The following is a 17,846-nucleotide window of genomic DNA, read 5'->3' on the forward strand; positions in this document are numbered from 1 at the left end:
ATTAACTTCAATATAATTTACACATGTACCATGGGGATACTTCAGGATTGGCATTTAATCATAAATCAATAAGGATTTGACCAGTAAGAAAGCATTTCATTTCAGCAATTCTAAATATATAAAGAAAATGCACACCCTATGCATCAGAAATCAGATCTGGCGGGAGATGTTATATCATTATTGACCTTGCTTTAAGTCAATTGCTACTGATGTGGTCAAAACTCCTCCCACCATGATAAACCTTATTGTTAATGATCTCAGAAGTTTTATTACACATTGCATTTACTTTTTTCAATATGAATTTTATTCATTTCGTACATAAAATAATATATTTCGTTTTTTTCATTGTTACTAAAAGTAAGTTATGCAAGTGGGCACAAAATGATCAGTTGGTCATTCTAGAGGATCCTTATGGGGGATTTCTAGAATTATAATTGTATACAATGACAAAATGGTGTGTTACACAAAGTAGATATTTTTCATTTTTGCAGTTTGAAAATGAAATATTTAATTTGTATTTTCTTTTAAAAGGAATTCATATCTAAACATTCTCCTTACGAAATTTTAGTACACACATCAGAAACATTAATTGTTGTACAATTACATTTGTTAAATATCTGTATATTTATATTTTGATTCCCCCTATATCTCCAATTTATTGTTTTGTTTTTTTTCTCCTGGCAGCACCAATATAGAAATTTATTTTTATTATGAATTCATTATCTTCATTTTTCCATTAACCCCTAATCCACCTCTTTTTCATAACTGTTATTTTTATTGCTGGTCAGTGGTCATAAAGCTATCAAATGATTCTATTGATTAACCACAATTAAAAAGTACTGCCCACATGTTCTTATCTTGTATCAGTCAGACACGTGTATTTGTTTATAAAGCTAATTATCATCAAAACTCACTAACAGTGCAAGATATGGTCACTAAATAAATTTTTCTTCTGTGGTTTTGGAATATTAAGAAGTAACAAAAACAGCTGAAAATGAAATTTTGATAAAATTTAGTTGCTCTTGTATTGTGCTACCTTAAGTCAAATTTATATCAAATGAACATGTTGAAATAATTTTTGCTCTGCATCCCTGTCACGGTGTTTGTTTCAAATTCAGCTATATGTCGTAGTAGAAAATCTTTTCTTTATTCAAAATAAGCTATTTTTGGAAGGCATGTGCGAAATCACTGGACATTGGAGGAACTCTCAGAACAGGGTTTTCCTTAATTTTGGACACACATTTCACTTAATCTTGAGGGTGAAACCATACAAACAAACAAAAATTATTGTATGTTATGAATGCGTTCACAAAATAGTATCCAATTATTGGTTTTATTAGTTGAATGAAGTGAACATGGTGAAGTCATAAGTCTTAGGTGCGGGGATACACCTGTCTGCACCGTAAATATATATTTTCCTGGCTATGTAATTCTTCTAACATGTCTAACCATGGGTTTTAATTGAATTCTAACTGCTTGGTGATTATTCATGTTCTTAACGATGTAATGAATGATCAAATCCAAACCCTTTTTTTAATAATTAGAAATAGAAAGATCAATTTATAGATTTTTAGAATTATTTATATATATATTATATATGATCATATAGGAAATATTATTGCATGTCGAATTGACTTCAAATCCCAGGCACTTGTTTCTATACATGGAAAGGTCAACTATCCATGTATATAAAAGCTGATAATATATGTGAAGTTAGCAGCCGGTTCGTTATTCGATATTCGATATTCAATATCCAACCGGCTGCTAGCAGTCGGTTGGATATTCAAAATTTAGTTGAAAATCATGAAAAAAGAAATACTTAACAAAAAATAACAATAAAGCATGATTTTCATAGTTAAGAGGACTGATAAGATAAGTTGAAAATCGTTTCATGACCTCTTCTAACTGCCGTAAAATCTCGTTGTTCCGAATATAAACCCTTTTCTAACTGACATATTTGTCTTTATGTAATATAGATTTTTGTCAATAAAAGATCTTCGAAGGTGTACTTTTATATACTAGTATGATATTTCTTAAAACAAAAAGTAAAACCGATCACGCTAAAAACATTTTGGAATATAAATATAAATATTTATGGAAAGCCCAAAAGAGAAATATATGGTGAAGATACCGCTTAAATGAGGGTGAGACTCCCCCCCCCCCCCCCTGGGCTTTCAATGTCCATAAAATTCAACTAAATCATAGACTCTGTATATATAAAGGTTGTATCAGAAGGATTTCCCAGTATAATGTCATCTTTGATATCTATAGAGGGCTTAGATTGTCACTTTTTAGCTTAAAATTGTCAAAATTTAAGGACAAAGGGAACAGGGGGTCTTACCCTCATTAAGCGGTCTCTGGTAGTTTTTCACTATATATATTGAGAATATCAAACTGGCACTTTGGGCGCTCCGTAAACATGAAAGACAGGAAGTGTACTAAATTCCTTTTAATCACGTTTGTATCTACCTATTGACTTAATGTCTGCTCAATATTAGGCAGATTGAGAGATCAGGGGGCTATATCACTATCGCCCTGTGCTCTTTGTCCTAACATTTTGATAATTTTTCGCTGAAAAATGACAATATAAGCCCTCCATAGATATCGAATATACATTATTCTTGGGAATCCTTTTAATACAACCTTTATATATACTTAGTTTATGATTTACTTACATTTTATGGACATTGAAAGACCAGGGGTGGTCTCAGGTAGGTTTTCACAGTATTTTTCTTTTGTATGCTTTCCATACATAATTCTATTTATATTCCTAAATGTTTTTTAGAGTTAGCGGTTTTTCTTTTTGTTTTAAAAAATGTCATGTATAAAAGTACATCTTTGAAATATTTTATTGACAACAATCTATATTACATAAGGACAAATATGCAAGTTAGAAAAGGGTTTATATTAGAACTTACGACAGCTTGAAGAGGTCATGACACAATTTTCTACGTATCTTATCAGATCTTAACTATGAAAATCATCGTGTTATTAAGTATTTCTTTTCTTATGATTTTCAACTTAATTTTGAATATCCAACCGACTGATAGCAGCCGGTTGGATATTGAATATCGAATATCGAATATATCGAACCGGCTGCTAACTTCACATACATAAGCTGATAGTGGACCTTCCCGTGGATATAGAAACAAGTGCCAGTGCTTCAAAATTTATGGGTGCCGATTTGACCAGATGTCGATTGGAGTTTTTCTATGTGTACCGAATTTACCAGGTGCCGACTTGACTTGTATTTGTTCCTGAATAAAGTGCTCCTATATGAATACTAATGACTGTAAACTATGGAACGCCATAACTGCCTTATGTTAATGATCAGCATTATATGTAGTGCTCACAACATTATATGCAGTGCTCACAACATTATATACAGTGCTCACAACATTATATGAAGTGCTCATAACATTATACGCAGTGGTCCAAACATTACATGCAGTGGTCACAACATTAAACGATAACGTACAATATAATGTGTTGGACTGAAAAAAGGTATCTGTCTATAGTTTTGTTGATTTGTTTCAGGGGAAATCCTATCCATAGCAATATGAAAGTGAAAAAAGGCGGAATACAAAAATGATCTTATTGTTGTCATTCTCTTTCCTATACCTACACACGTTTAAATTCTAAACAGCATGTTTCCCTTGTCACAAAAAATATCAGTAACTTACGATTGCACTTTCCTACCAATTACGACACAAAAACATGTACAATTAATATAAGGAAACATAAAAACAAACTATTGCTGTCTACATTATTAGCAGAAGTTCATCAGACAGGTTATGACGGACAAACTAAATCAAACACAAACTAGCGATCGTCCTTTCCTATCCATAACAATATGATAGTGATGCACAACAAAAAATAAGCTGAAAAAGGGGGAATACAAAAATGATCTTAATGTTGTCAGTCAGGGGTACTACTTGTACAAGTAATTTTTATTATGTTTGAATAATCTCCCCTTAATTTTCTCAAAAATTTACTTATACAAGTAGATTATTTTTACAATCACACTAAAATTCTCAAGTTTTGAGATATAAAATCATGCCTTTAATGATTTTCCCCAGGTTAGCTCATAATTTTTTATTAGAGTTCAATGTTTCATCTCATTAATTCAACAAAGAAACTGACTGCGCAAAGATCTTAAGTATTTGCGCAAAGCCTTCAAAAATTGCTCCTTTGGGGCTTGTAAATGACCAGTGTCCTAAAGATAACAGACACATGGGATTTTCATTGTCCATGAAATTACACTAAAATGATTAATAAAGACATCTGCAATGGGCAGACGCATTAGAATTCTATTAGAGCAAATAAATCCTAAGAATTTAAGAAAAGAAGATAAGGTGACTTTTTCACTTATATAAGTAAAAAAATCTGAATGTCTAAGGGACATAACTAAGTCAATTTTTCTTTCAGTTGACGCCTACACACGTTTAAAATCTAAACGTCATTTAATTTTGACTTGCAAAAAAAAAAAGTGGAAACTTACTCTTTCCTTTCAATTACGCCACAGAAAGAAGTACAATTAATACAAAGTAACATAGAAATAAACTATCGCTGTCTTCATTATTAGCAGAACTTCTTAAGGCAGGTCGTGACGGACAAATAATTCAAACACAAACTAACGATCGCAATTGCCTGGCCTAACACGATAGAAATCAAGGTTTATAACAAAACGGAGAGAATAAAGGGAGCGAGACCTTGTGTGTCGACAGGGTAAGAGTCTCTTACTATACATACATCACTCGCAGGTGCAAATCAACACTCATTCAAAATGTCACGATCGGAAGAGGATACAATTGATAAATTTATAAATCGGACTACTGATCTGTATTTAAAATCTAAGACCGCGAAAACATGTCGCTAGTGATTAGAGGCACAGACACAGCGTATCTGTCAACCATTTCTGGATAGTGACACTAAACTGATGAAATGTCGATTTCATTCGTTCATCCTTTTAACTCTGTTAGCAGTTTCTGTGTCGGGAAAGTCAAGCATAGTGTAAACTTGCACGAGCGTAACTTATTAATTGTGACGTGTAAACGCCATACGATGGAGCAGAGGGAAACGGAAATGGTGCTTTTCATAACAATTTTCTTCCAATCACGGTACACTAATTATGTTCTACTATATATACCATGGAACATTAAAAGGCTTCTTTTTGCAGTTGATGTCCTAGCAAAATTGCATAAGGCATACAGGTTAAAAAAGACACAAACATTATGGTAAAACATGGTCTCCTTGTCAATAACACCACACTGATTAAAGACCTCGGACAGTGATGTAACAGCACAACATAAGAACAAACTGTAAACATGAATTAAAAAGTGCTTTACTCATCAGATCGACATAAAGCAGAAAAACTAATATCAAAAAGAATAAAGTCACAAAGTACTGATCTATGATCGAGTTACTGAAAGCTAGTTGAAACCCAATTACAACAAGTAAATGAGTTTGAGCGTTCCTGCAAGAAGGAGGTAAATCCAGAAAAGCGCTTCGGACGCATCAAGTTTACAAATAAACTCATCAGAGGTACCAGGATTTAGATTTTGTATGCCAAACGCGCGTTTCTTCTACAAAGGCTCATCAGTGACGCTCGAATAAAAAAAAGTTACTTGTACAATTTTCATCTGTACTGAAGCACTGGGTCGATACCTCTGCTGGTGGACTGTTAGTCTCCGAGGGTAATATCAGCTCAGTAGTCACTGCGTCGACACTGACATAATTTATAACATATTTTTTTTTTATTTTTCCGTTGATAAATTTAGAAATTAAGAAATAAAATTGAGAATGGAAATGGGGAATGTGTCAAAGAGACAACAACCCGCCCAAATAAAAAACAACAGCAGAGGGTCACCAACAGGTCTTCAATGTAGCGAGAAATTCCCGCACCCGGAGGCGTCCTTCAGCTGGCCCCTAAACAAATATATACTAGTCCAGTGATAATGAACGCCATACTAATTTCCAAATTGTACACAAGAAACTAAAATTAAAATAACACAAGACTAACAAAGGCCAGAGGCTCCTGACTTGGGACAGGCGCAAAAATGCGGCGGGGTTAAACATGTTTGTGAGATCTCAACCCTCCCCCTATACCTCTAACCAATGTAGTAAAGTAAACGCATAACAATAAGAAAGTATGGTTAAAACTCCCTCAGGCAAAGTTGACCTTAGATAGATTTGACTATCATTCTGTTTTGGCCCTTTTTTGTCATATAGCTCTTCACGTGTTCATGTTCTTATACATGTACATCCTTGGGTTTTCAGCGTTCCTGATAAAGGTAAATCCAGAAAAGCACTTCGGCCGCAGCACATTTACAAAGTGTTATTTCCATTTTCTAGCACTGGGTATGTGGGCCATAATTGAATATTATGTATCTCTGAATAAACCCACGGGTGGCAATGACATTAAGATCCTCCTGTTTTACCCGTTTATTCTCTTATTACGGTTAATGAGGAGACCATCAAACCGTTTGTTAGTGTGCATATAGGATCGTTTAGCGGGAGAAATCTTTAAAAGAAATTTTCCTTGGGTTTTATTTCCGACAGAATAAACAATATTGTGAAGAAGAAGAAGAAAGTGTATTTCTTACACTGGAAGTTCCACACGCCAAAATAATTTAAAAAATCAGGTTCCTGTAAAATGTAAATTTATTGTATATATCTAGCAAATGACAAATTTTAAATGGTGGTAAAATTCTATATATAAAAAAATATTTGAAATTCTTCATCCTCTTATTTACCAGATCGAATTTTAATCATAGGAACAGACATAGAGTTAAAATTGTTAAGCCATTCTACAGTCTATGTTCAACACAAGTCTTTTCTTTTTAAACTTTAGTGTTCATTATCATCATAATACATTTTCTTTAGAATGTTTTAACTAAACTCTACTGTAGTTTATAATATTTGGCAGTGGATCAGGCCATTTAAGTTTGTTTAAGATTATCATCGCTAACGTGGCGAATACATGTAATATAATATATGAATTGTTACAGTAAGGAAAATGTGAATGTCCAAATAATCAACATGGGTTAACCCGACTAAATTCATATGTCGTGAATTCCTGCAAGGACTGGCTCAGCTTTTTAAATAGCTAAAAATTGTTCACAGTGACATTCCGCAGACTCGTTTTCGAAAAGTCAAAACTTGTCAAATATTGATGATGACATTATCAGCCCGTATCAGGTTACATCATCATCACCATTATCGGACACAACCCCTGAAATATTATTCACATTATTATATTCTATAATGAATTTCAAAGGAAGTTGAATTTACAGAAAATTCTTCAGGACTGAATTAAATCTAAAACCACGTAGAGTAATTCATCAAAAGGGAATTCATAAATTAGACAGCCTGGTTTTCACGCAATCTTTTTTTAGAACATACATTAAGCAACTGTCCAGCGCCACATTCTGTGTGGAAAACTTTTTATACATGTTAAAGTTACTGACTTATTTTAGCATGTCCACTATCGATAACGTAAAAGTTCGAGGTCGCATCCAAATGTATTGTTTATGTAGTATTGATGTGTGCATGAAATGTAGTACCCATAGTAACATCACACTAGACACTAACTTTATATTGGACCCTAGTAGCTTTATATGTGCCTGTGGTTGCAAATGTAAATGCACGAATGCCTGCTACAATGTAGAATACATAACGAGGAAGCTTTGCTTTGCTCTACATGGACTACGAACTCGTATAATTAAAAACCTTCAACCAAGCAAGCGTAAGGGTCTTTGACAGTAACCAACACGTACTCATCTCACGAGGCGTATCATCCATATTTCATAGGTTTCGATTGCACACGCGTATATTGTTAAGGGTTTTTCGGTTTCTATATTTAGAACAACAACACCACTACAACTTGACAAATTTAAACCATATTCAAAGTCGCTTTTAAAGACGTTAAAACAAATTTAATAAAACTGACCTATTTAGCCAGTTTTATTTAATGTCAAAAATATGCATCACTAGAATAGTTGGTGAAAAAAATTCTGAAGGGTTAAAATAAAGTCCAGATATGTTTTTTGCCTGTTAGACAACGGACCTTCAAGACATGTGACTGTCATGTGTTTTCTCCGCCGTTTTAATTACTAACCAGCGACAGAGACATATGTCTCTGCCAGCGAGTTAAAATTAACAGAGGGGCGTAGATTGTTCAACCTCCATTCATTCAATATTCTATTGACAATTCTTTTTATTTAACCTTAATACATAAAGATGAAAACAGTCTTAGCTTTTCACATTTAATTCTAAATTTTGAAAATTGCATTCAAGTTTCCTGTCCGTGTACTGATCCAGTTTTTACTTCATACGTAAACATATGACGCTTGACATACGATTTTCGCAAAATAATCGGAAACAGTATCAAAAATTTAAATACCTATAAAAACATTCGACAGAACATGCTTTAAAATTTTGAGCACAAACGTGAATAAAAACTCAACAGTGAAAACCGTAAGCATTGAGAATTGTTATTAGTACGAAAACACATTACACGAGAATACCTAGTATGTCTTTTTACAGTGAGACCATATCTGAAAAAGTATAATTTCCATGTCCCGCTATTCACCAACAATTATTTTTTATTCAGGCATCTTTTTGGAAAATTTTAAGTTTCTGTCAGTGTATTAACTAGAGTTATAATGCACCAACTGCAACCAATTAAACATTCTTTTTAATATTTCATCTAATGAAATATTATAATTTAAATGGTCAACCCCCCAAAAAATCATGTTGTCCCCTGTTATTTTCTGAAAATTAAATCATTCAAAGAATATCTAAATTAAGTAAACAGCCTTCCGATTTTCACAAATCTTAAAGATTTTATAATATACTTCTCCATTACTGGTCTTATTTTGTTATAACTAAAGCATGTAAGAAAAGTTTGCATTTTTAAGGGTCTTTTGAATGTTGTCCCCAGGGGTACTTTCCCTCCTGTTACCGCTGGGTTTTTTCCACCTGTGGACATGTTTGAAAGACCAAAAATTTGTTTCTTGTAATGTAATGTGAAGAGCATCATTTCCTGAATGTATGAATCCATTTGTTTAGGTGAATAGCAGCCACTTTAAAAAACTGAACTCCACAAAGATCAGAATTTTGAGAAAAATAATTTTGTTGTTCTCTCCTCTTACAGCCTTTTTGTGTACCTTCTGAGAATATGTTATTGTCAGCACTATATTAGTATATGTGTTTTTATAGTGTCTTATCAAATTGATATGTAGATGAAAGTAAACTTCTACACAATTCGAGTAAATGAACAAAAAATACTGCGTAATTCCTTTCTGTTACGTTCTGTCATGTTACCTGATAAAAAGTAACAGCATAACCATCATCAGTAACAGGAAGGATGTTCAAGACAATTTCACTGATGAATCAAAAAGTTAATCTACTATATGTCAACCATTTCATTTAATATAAGTTATATCATCACCATATTAAGTAAATTTCAAAGTAATATACAGTATATTGAATGAAAAAATAGTTTTTTTTTTTGGTTTTGATAACAGCACAGAACATTGTGCAATTCTAGTATAGTAGATAGTAACAGAAAGGAATTTATTTTAGAATTTTTCATTAAACCTAGGCAGATTTTTCATCTGGCAAACACAGTTTCAAAGGGTAAATGACATTGTTTGCTGTTATCTTCTAATTGTGACCAATCTGAAATGATGTATTTTTCTTAAACTATAAAATAAAGCATTTTTTGGAGAAATAACTGTGCGAAGTGCTCCTTTGAAGGAGGGATTTTCTTAACCAGAATATTTATTAGATTCATAATCCAATATTTATTTTCTGTTTTTCCGTATATTAATTACTTTTAAAATGGATTCTTTCCCCTCATATTACATATACACAGTCTGCAGTAAAAGTTGTAAAAACATTTATTAGATTCATAATCCAATATGGATTTTGACCCGACTGGACAGAATCTAAAGATACAAATGAGTATCTAAAGAGAAAAAAATATGTTTTCCCCCATTTTTTGTTGAGCCTGCTACATTTGGTACTTAACTTTTACAGCAAAATTAGGCCAGACATTGGTTTCCGCGTAACCCTTACGATTGTTTTCTATAAACTCTTTAGATCATACTATATTTTAATAACTCACGATGAAAAGAAAATATAAAGTCACCGTATGTTTATTTATGTACATATTATATGATTTCACATTGACAAATACAGACGGTGGGCCATAAAAATATAGAAAAATCAGAAAACTGGAATAAATTTATTCTGTTGTCTATCATTTGTCTATGGTGCTGTCATATAAGCACATATATATATATATATATATACTCACAAGCTGCTTTTGTAATAAATAGCTGAATTATGCATTCATATATATTAGAATAAGAAAAGTCTATTAAAGATGAAGACGATATTGAAAATGAAATCATCACTGATTCAAGAGTAACAAAGTTTTAAGACCCATCGAACAAGCGCATGTATGTAATTAATACGCATTAGTTAGTTACTGTATTGACCTTTTAATTTTAGAATAATAAAGTTCAAATATATCAATATTCATGTTGTAAGTTATTGTCATTTTGACGTAAATGTTTTTAAACCAATGGCAAGATACGATTTATTTTCGACTATCTCTGATATTTAGTCGTTTGATATGGTAAAGTCCCAACAGGTTCGAATAAGATCTTCTCAGCTTTACTGTATAAAGCTTACGTGATCCTATCCAGTTTTTATTTGTTTTTTATTTACATTTATATTCCAATCCGTAAACTTTGGATTTCTGCGCTTTCCATTGTATTTATAAAGCACCCTATATTTTTAGATTTTAGTTGTGTACAGTACATCGTAAAATAAATATTGATAAGGCCTAGATACCTTTTAATTCGGCGTAAATTATTTTATCAGTCCTTAAATAGTTTAGATTTTATCCGTGTACAGTGAATCTAAATTTTTTATGTTATTTGTTGAAAACCTATAGTGTCTATAGTGCATATTTTCAATATAAGTTTTAATTAACTCCCGTCTGGATAATATCCGTTGCGAAGGTGTTCCATAATTGGAAGTTTATACATACAGAAGAAGAAGAAGCATATTAGCATTGGTTTCCCTCCCCTTACTTATATTCCCCTGACAGAACAGAATGGCGACAGTAGGGGGAAACAACTCTATTACTAAAATGGAAGCGCCATCTTGATGCTAGGAATGGTCTTTTTATGTGTACGAAAAGGTTGATTTAGCGGATCGTACATATCAGAATGACAAGTAAGTCAGCCACATAATATTTTAAGAACATGAGCTGGCGATCTATCTATATGACAATAATAATCGCACCGAAATAACTATCTAAATCAGACGATCAAAAAGTTGTGCTATAGAAAATTATTGAAAGGAAATCGCAAGGTACTTGCGATTTCAACTTTTTTCAAGAAAATGAAACAAATAGTTTAACTATTCATTTTTTTTTACATAATATCCTGTATACATGGTGTTTAAAGTTCTACTACTCGATATTGGAAGACAAAAAATAAATCAAACAACAAAATAACGAGTTTGCAGTTGCATGTTGACATTGTTGTTGTTCTATTGATATGCTAATCAAACACCACGTCAGAAAATATTTACCAGACAGTCATGACGAATCCAAGATATAGTTCCTACTTTAAGTGTTGGCAGAATGTAAGTGAATAACATCCTAAATTTAATATAATTTGCATTTCTTGATAAACATATATATAAATAAGTATTTTTTTTAAATGTACCATGTTTGTACTCTCAGTCATTGTTTAATTGTCTGGTCAGTTTTTAAATTGTTGTATTGCACATGGTAAGCATATTTGGTCATTTTATAAAGGAAACCATAGATGTGGTAGGGTTGCCATTGAGACACCTCTCCACAATGACACATAAATTATAACATTTCTACATGTATATATGTCAATATATAGTATTGTACAGCCTACAACAATGACCAAAGCCCATACAGCAGTCAGCTATAAAAGGCAGAAAAATGACAAATGTATAACAATTCAAGTGAGAAAACTAAATAACTTATGTAACAGAAAAAGCAAAACAACAAATATGTAACACATCAACAAATGACAATCAATGAATTGCAGACCCCTGACTTGGTAATCAGCTCGTTGATTGTGGCCATTATCAGGCAGAAGCAGAAGGGAAAGACACATATACATGTACATACAGAATGTGGCGGGGTTAAACATGTTAGCTAGATACCAACCCTCCCCTAACCTGGGACAGTGGTGTTACAATACAGCATTTATAAGAAGGAACTATAAAAAACTTGTTGAAAAAGGCCTAAATAAGTTAATAAGTATTCTTTATTTGAAGTCAGGTTGCATTCAGTGATATTGTTGGCTTTTTCAAAACTACCTCTATCCTTTTTTATTGGGAAAATATGCGAAATTTACATCAAATTGGGAAATTTATAATAAACCATGAATTTGACTGAAACTTCAAATTACAGACCCCTTTTCAGGATCAGTCAAATCCTGCTTTGAAATAAGACCCCTTTTGTCAGTAATCATAAATGATACATAAATAGACCCTCATATCTGCACGTATGGTCATATTAGGCATGAAAAATGTATTAACAAGTGTCTTTCAGTTTGTATTCATGCACAATTACTACTATATATGACTGCACTGTTTGAGAAAAAAGTTGTCTTTTTGGGAATAATTTTAAGCCATTTTTTTCAAATTGGGAATCTTCTCCAGGGGAAAAAGCCTTAATTCTTCTCCACCAATTTAAGGCAAACAATATCACTGGGCATTATGCTTATATATACATGTATATAAATATTTAATAATAACAAGGACCATAAGCTCTTAATTAAAGCTCTTTAAAGGATTATGTACCCTTTTGCTAAACATTGAAATTTCCAAGCCTTTGTACTCTAATATTTGACCATTCTATGCTATATAGATAGAGCATTAATGCATGCAATGATTTCTTTTATAGTACAAGTTTATAAATCAAAATACTGGTTACAACAAATGTAAATATGAACCAATTCAAGTACATCTTCTAATGTGCCCTCTACTTTCAGAGTGACTCACCAGGTTTTTTGGAATGTAAAGGTTATTCAGTATATATATAAAAAAAGAAGATGTGGTACATGTATGATTGCCAATAAGACAACTCTCCTCAAAAGACCAAAATGACACAGAAATTAACAACTATAGGTCACTGTACAGCCTTCAACAATGAGCAAAGCCCATATGGCATAGTCAGCTATAAAAGGCCTTGAAATGACAATGTAAAAAACTCAATCAAAAAAACTAATGGCCTTATTTATTTAAAAAAATGAACGAAAAACAAATACATGTATGCAACACATAAACGCACGACAACCACTTAATACAGGCTCCTGACTTGGGACAGGCACATACATACATATAGTGGCTGGGTCAAACATGTTAGCAGGATCCCAACCTTTTTGTAAATAACAAATTAATCATTGCATCCCATTATCCCATTTTGTATTTTATGCAATAAAACATTAAATAATATAGCTGCTTTGAAAGGAGTTTCCCCTTGGGTTACATGATCTTACATGTATGAGTGCAAAATGAAACATCTCTTATATTGATTATCTTTGCTGTTTTGACATGTTTGATATTATTGCACTAAGAAAATTCCCCCTTTTTTTTCTTCAAACCTTTAGATGTTCAGTGTTGTAGATGCTGTTCAGTTTGCAGAGGTATTTGAAATGGAAAAAAGAGATATATATGAACATACATTGACTGCTTTGAACTTAAGGTGTAAGTACATTGTATATATATGATATAATTATTAGATAATCAGCTTATCAGTGAATGTAAAAACATTTATTAGAGTTCAATATTTCAGTTAAAGTCACATTTTTTTAAAATTTGTGTATAAAGCAAGGCAAATGTAAAAGATAGTTTGTTGATAGTCATGATAGTACATTACTCATCTTACAATATCATACTTCTAGAAAATCACAATTTTATTGGACTGTTTTCCCCTGTTGAATATACAATTGATATTAAAATTAATCATCATTAACACAAGAAAATTGTATCTTTAGAGGCAGATTTAGGGGGCAGTGGGCTGAACCTCCCCCCTTTTTTGTGCGAAAAATTTGGTTGATTATATAGGGAATCACTGAAGCATGACTAGAGTGGGCCCCCTCTGATGACTATTTATGTATATGCTTATGATCTTTATATAATAACATACTGTTACACATTTTGTTTTATTCTTGATTTATATTATCCTATTATCTATATGATTCTTCTCTTTTGTAGGTAAAAATGAGTTACATGTACATGTGCCAAAAAATATGTTGAAAATTTGAAAACTGTTAACAAGAGCATCAACAAATAGAAAAAAGAATAATACCAGGTCTAGACTTTTGTGGCTGCATGCAATTATTTCTAAAATACCAGGAAAAAAGATGTAGCTGCACAGCAGACACCCCAGATCATAAAATTGCATGTAAAAAAGGAAAGCATTCCTTTTCATAGAATCAAAGAATATTTTTAACCAAGTCGAGATGTTATTAGACATGTTATTATATATATACTATATATTAGTATTTACAAATATAAGAAGTATGTGTGACTATGTCATGTGACATGTATGCTGAGAATATTTTAATGTCACAAAGTTATGAAATGGATAAATGAAATATTGTCAACCATTTAAATAAAACAGACAAGCTCACATAAAAATCAACAGCCTATGTGAAAGTTCAACTTCAAAGTTAATAAAATTGTTTAGATTTAACATACCATATATCCAAAAGTACAGAATTGCCTTTGTCAGAAATTTTGTATGTTTAATAGAATGATAGTTGTAGCTTTTATTTTCTTGGAACTGTTTCAATATAAAATAGGGAGATGTGGTATGATTGCCAATGAGACAAATTTCCACCAGAGACCAAAGTAAATGTTAGAAAATACAAGTCACAGTTATGTTTGACATTGTGTAGCAATATATGAAAGACACAAAGATTACAGAGTGTAAAATAATTCAAACAAGATAACCAACTATCAATGATTCCTCTTAAACCAGCCAACTCACTGAAACTAAACATAAAAGCCAATTAAAGTCATATTCACAATAGGTACTATTTTGGGTCAACATGGAATTCAAAATACCATCAAAGGCAATGAAAGTCAACATGAAAACTCAATAGCTATAGTAATTAATTTTCATCTACACTGTTACTTTTGCATGGGTACAAATCAAGTACTGTAAAATACAGATACATGTACCTAAATATTACAATAATTTAAAGTAACACAATAGTACTGAAAATTAAAAGTAGAACTACAGATTTTTTGTACAAGAATAGTACCTATGCAAAAGTAGCTGTGTAGGTTTAATACACATGGTTTCAGTTTTAAAGAATATATGAAATGGAATCAAATCTTACAGGAATATTCAGGCTGCCCAACACTTGAAAATTTGTTCTCTGCTTTGCAACATTGCAAAGATTTAACCTGATGATAAAAATTTGGAAATTGAGCTACAAAATGCATATCATACATAAATTATTATTTGTGACTTCATATTTGAAAGAGTTCATCAAAATGATAGCAATAATTAATGGAACTAAATTACTGCTACCTTATTGAATTTGTTATCCTTGATTTTGTGTATTTGTATGCAATATGCTATGCCCCAGCAGAGACATATATTCCATTAAAAAGTAGTTAGCTGGTTTGTATTCTGTAATTATTGGAACACAAAAATATAAAAGAATGAGTCGACAGGAAATAAAGCAAAGTGGGGAATACAGTTTAACAAACTATGTTGATAGTGCTCCTAACATGCATCTGCCTGCTGAGATAACACAATTGAAATCCATGCCAAGAAAACCAACAAATAATTCGACTGCCTATTTCCTCAAATAAAAAAAATAGACACAATGAACCCAGTGAAATCATTAGCAGATCCAGGGAGTTTTCCTGTGCTCGGAATTCCTTTTCAAAATGACTGGATCCTCGCCTGGAATATATCACAGGTTGTGGTCAAAAGATAATGCTATCTTGTTTATTAAATATTTTAAACATGCAAGAAGAATAGATGGTACAGTCTGTGTTTTAGTTAGATGTATTTCTATTTGTATCCATCTGATGATTTGAGTCTTTTCAAACTGATTTTAATGGTTTGTTCTTATATTGGAATATTCTACCATAGCCAAGGTTAGGGGAAGGTAGGCGCCTATGTTTCATATTTGTTTTTCGTTCATTATTTTGTACATTTCAGTGGCGGATCCATGATTTTTCACAAGTGGGGGCCCACTGACTGACCTAAGAGGGAGCCACTCCAGTCACGCTTCAGTGATTCCCTATATAAGCAACCCATAGGCGGATCCAGGGGGGTGGGCCGGGGCCTATATATAGTTGTTAATTTCTTTTTCATATTGGTATCTTGTGGAGAGTTGTCTCATTGACAACCATTCCACTTGACTTTGTGTTTGTCAAGCCTACCTTTTGTATCAAAAGCGAGAAAGCGATCCTACATTTCGTCGTCGGCGGTGCTATGTCCACAAATGTTCACTCTTTGGTTAAAGTTTGTGGAATTTTAATAACTTTCTGAAACTGTTTTCGATTTCTACCAAACTTTGAAGGAAGCTTGTTTATGATGTAAAGAAAGTAACCATCCAGAATTAAATTTTGAAAAAAAAGGGTAATCCGTATTTTACTTATAATTAAATGGACTTAGTTTTTCTGCCAGTTATCATTTCATTCACTCTGGATTTTTATGCCCTACCTACTATAGTAGAGGGGCATTATGTTTTCTGATCTATGCGTTCGTCCATCTGTCCGTCTGTTCCGCTTCAGGTTAAAGTTTTTGGTCAAGGTAGTTTTTTTATGAAGTTGAAGTCCTATCAATTTGAAACTTAGTATACATGTCCCACATAATATGATCTTTCTAATTTTAATGCCAAATTATAGTTTTTACCCCAAATTTCACAGTCCATTGGACATAGAAAATGATAGTGCGGATGGGGCATCCGTGTACTGGGGACACATTCTTGTTTTTTTAATTTTTTAATAACACTTAACTTACTATCCTGGATTTGTACATAACTAGGATAGAATCTAGATTATAGGATATTTTATGATAATTTATTTCCTGTTTTTCCGTATATTAATTACTTTTAAATGGAATTTTTTTCACATGACATACAGTGTGCATTAAAAGTTTTTTTTATTAGATTCATCAAGGATTTGTATAGTATACAAATCCTTGGATTCATATTCCTATATGGATTTTGACCACACATAGACAGAATCAAAATATATTATACAGTATATATAAAAGACTGCGATTTTTTTTTTTATCTTTTTTCCTTATATTTTCAGGGGCGGATTCAGGAATTTTCGAAAGGGGGGTGCTAACCCAGGGCACCCAGGGCAAGGGGGGTGCAAAACATATGTCTCGATACAAATGCATTGATCGGCAAAAATAAAGGGGGGTGCGCACCCCCGGAACCCCCCCCCCCCCCCCATGGATGCGCCACTGTATTTTGTAGAGCCTACTACATTTGAAAATACCTGTACCAAGTCAGGAATATGACAGTTCTTGTCCATTCGTTTTTGATGTGTTTTGTTAATTGATTTTGCCATATGGACTTTCCGAATTGATTTTCTTCTAAGTTCAGTATTTTTGTGATTTTACTTTCTACTACATTTTGTGCTTACACTCTTTTACAACAAAAGTAGGCGAGACACTGGGTTCCGCGTAACCCTTACGATTTTTCTATAAACTCTTTAATAAAAGATCATAATATATTTTAATGATAAGATGAAAAGAAAATGATTTCACATTTCACATTGACAAATACAGAGTTGTC

The 17,846-nt window shown here is 32.4% G+C and overlaps 1 long non-coding RNA gene across 1 annotated transcript; it reads left to right on the plus strand.

Moving 5' to 3' along the window:
- The first annotated feature begins 11,136 nt into the window (after window positions 1-11,136).
- On the plus strand, window positions 11,137-14,843 carry LOC143052120 (uncharacterized). The gene is made up of 3 exons (XR_012970993.1): window positions 11,137-11,253; window positions 13,677-13,773; window positions 14,284-14,843. It is a non-coding gene; the product is annotated as an uncharacterized LOC143052120 (long non-coding RNA).
- The last annotated feature ends 3,003 nt before the right edge of the window (window positions 14,844-17,846 follow it).

This window comes from Mytilus galloprovincialis, chromosome 11, assembly GCF_965363235.1.
Source record: "Mytilus galloprovincialis chromosome 11, xbMytGall1.hap1.1, whole genome shotgun sequence".
In the NCBI taxonomy this organism is placed as follows: Eukaryota; Metazoa; Mollusca; class Bivalvia; order Mytilida; family Mytilidae; genus Mytilus; species Mytilus galloprovincialis.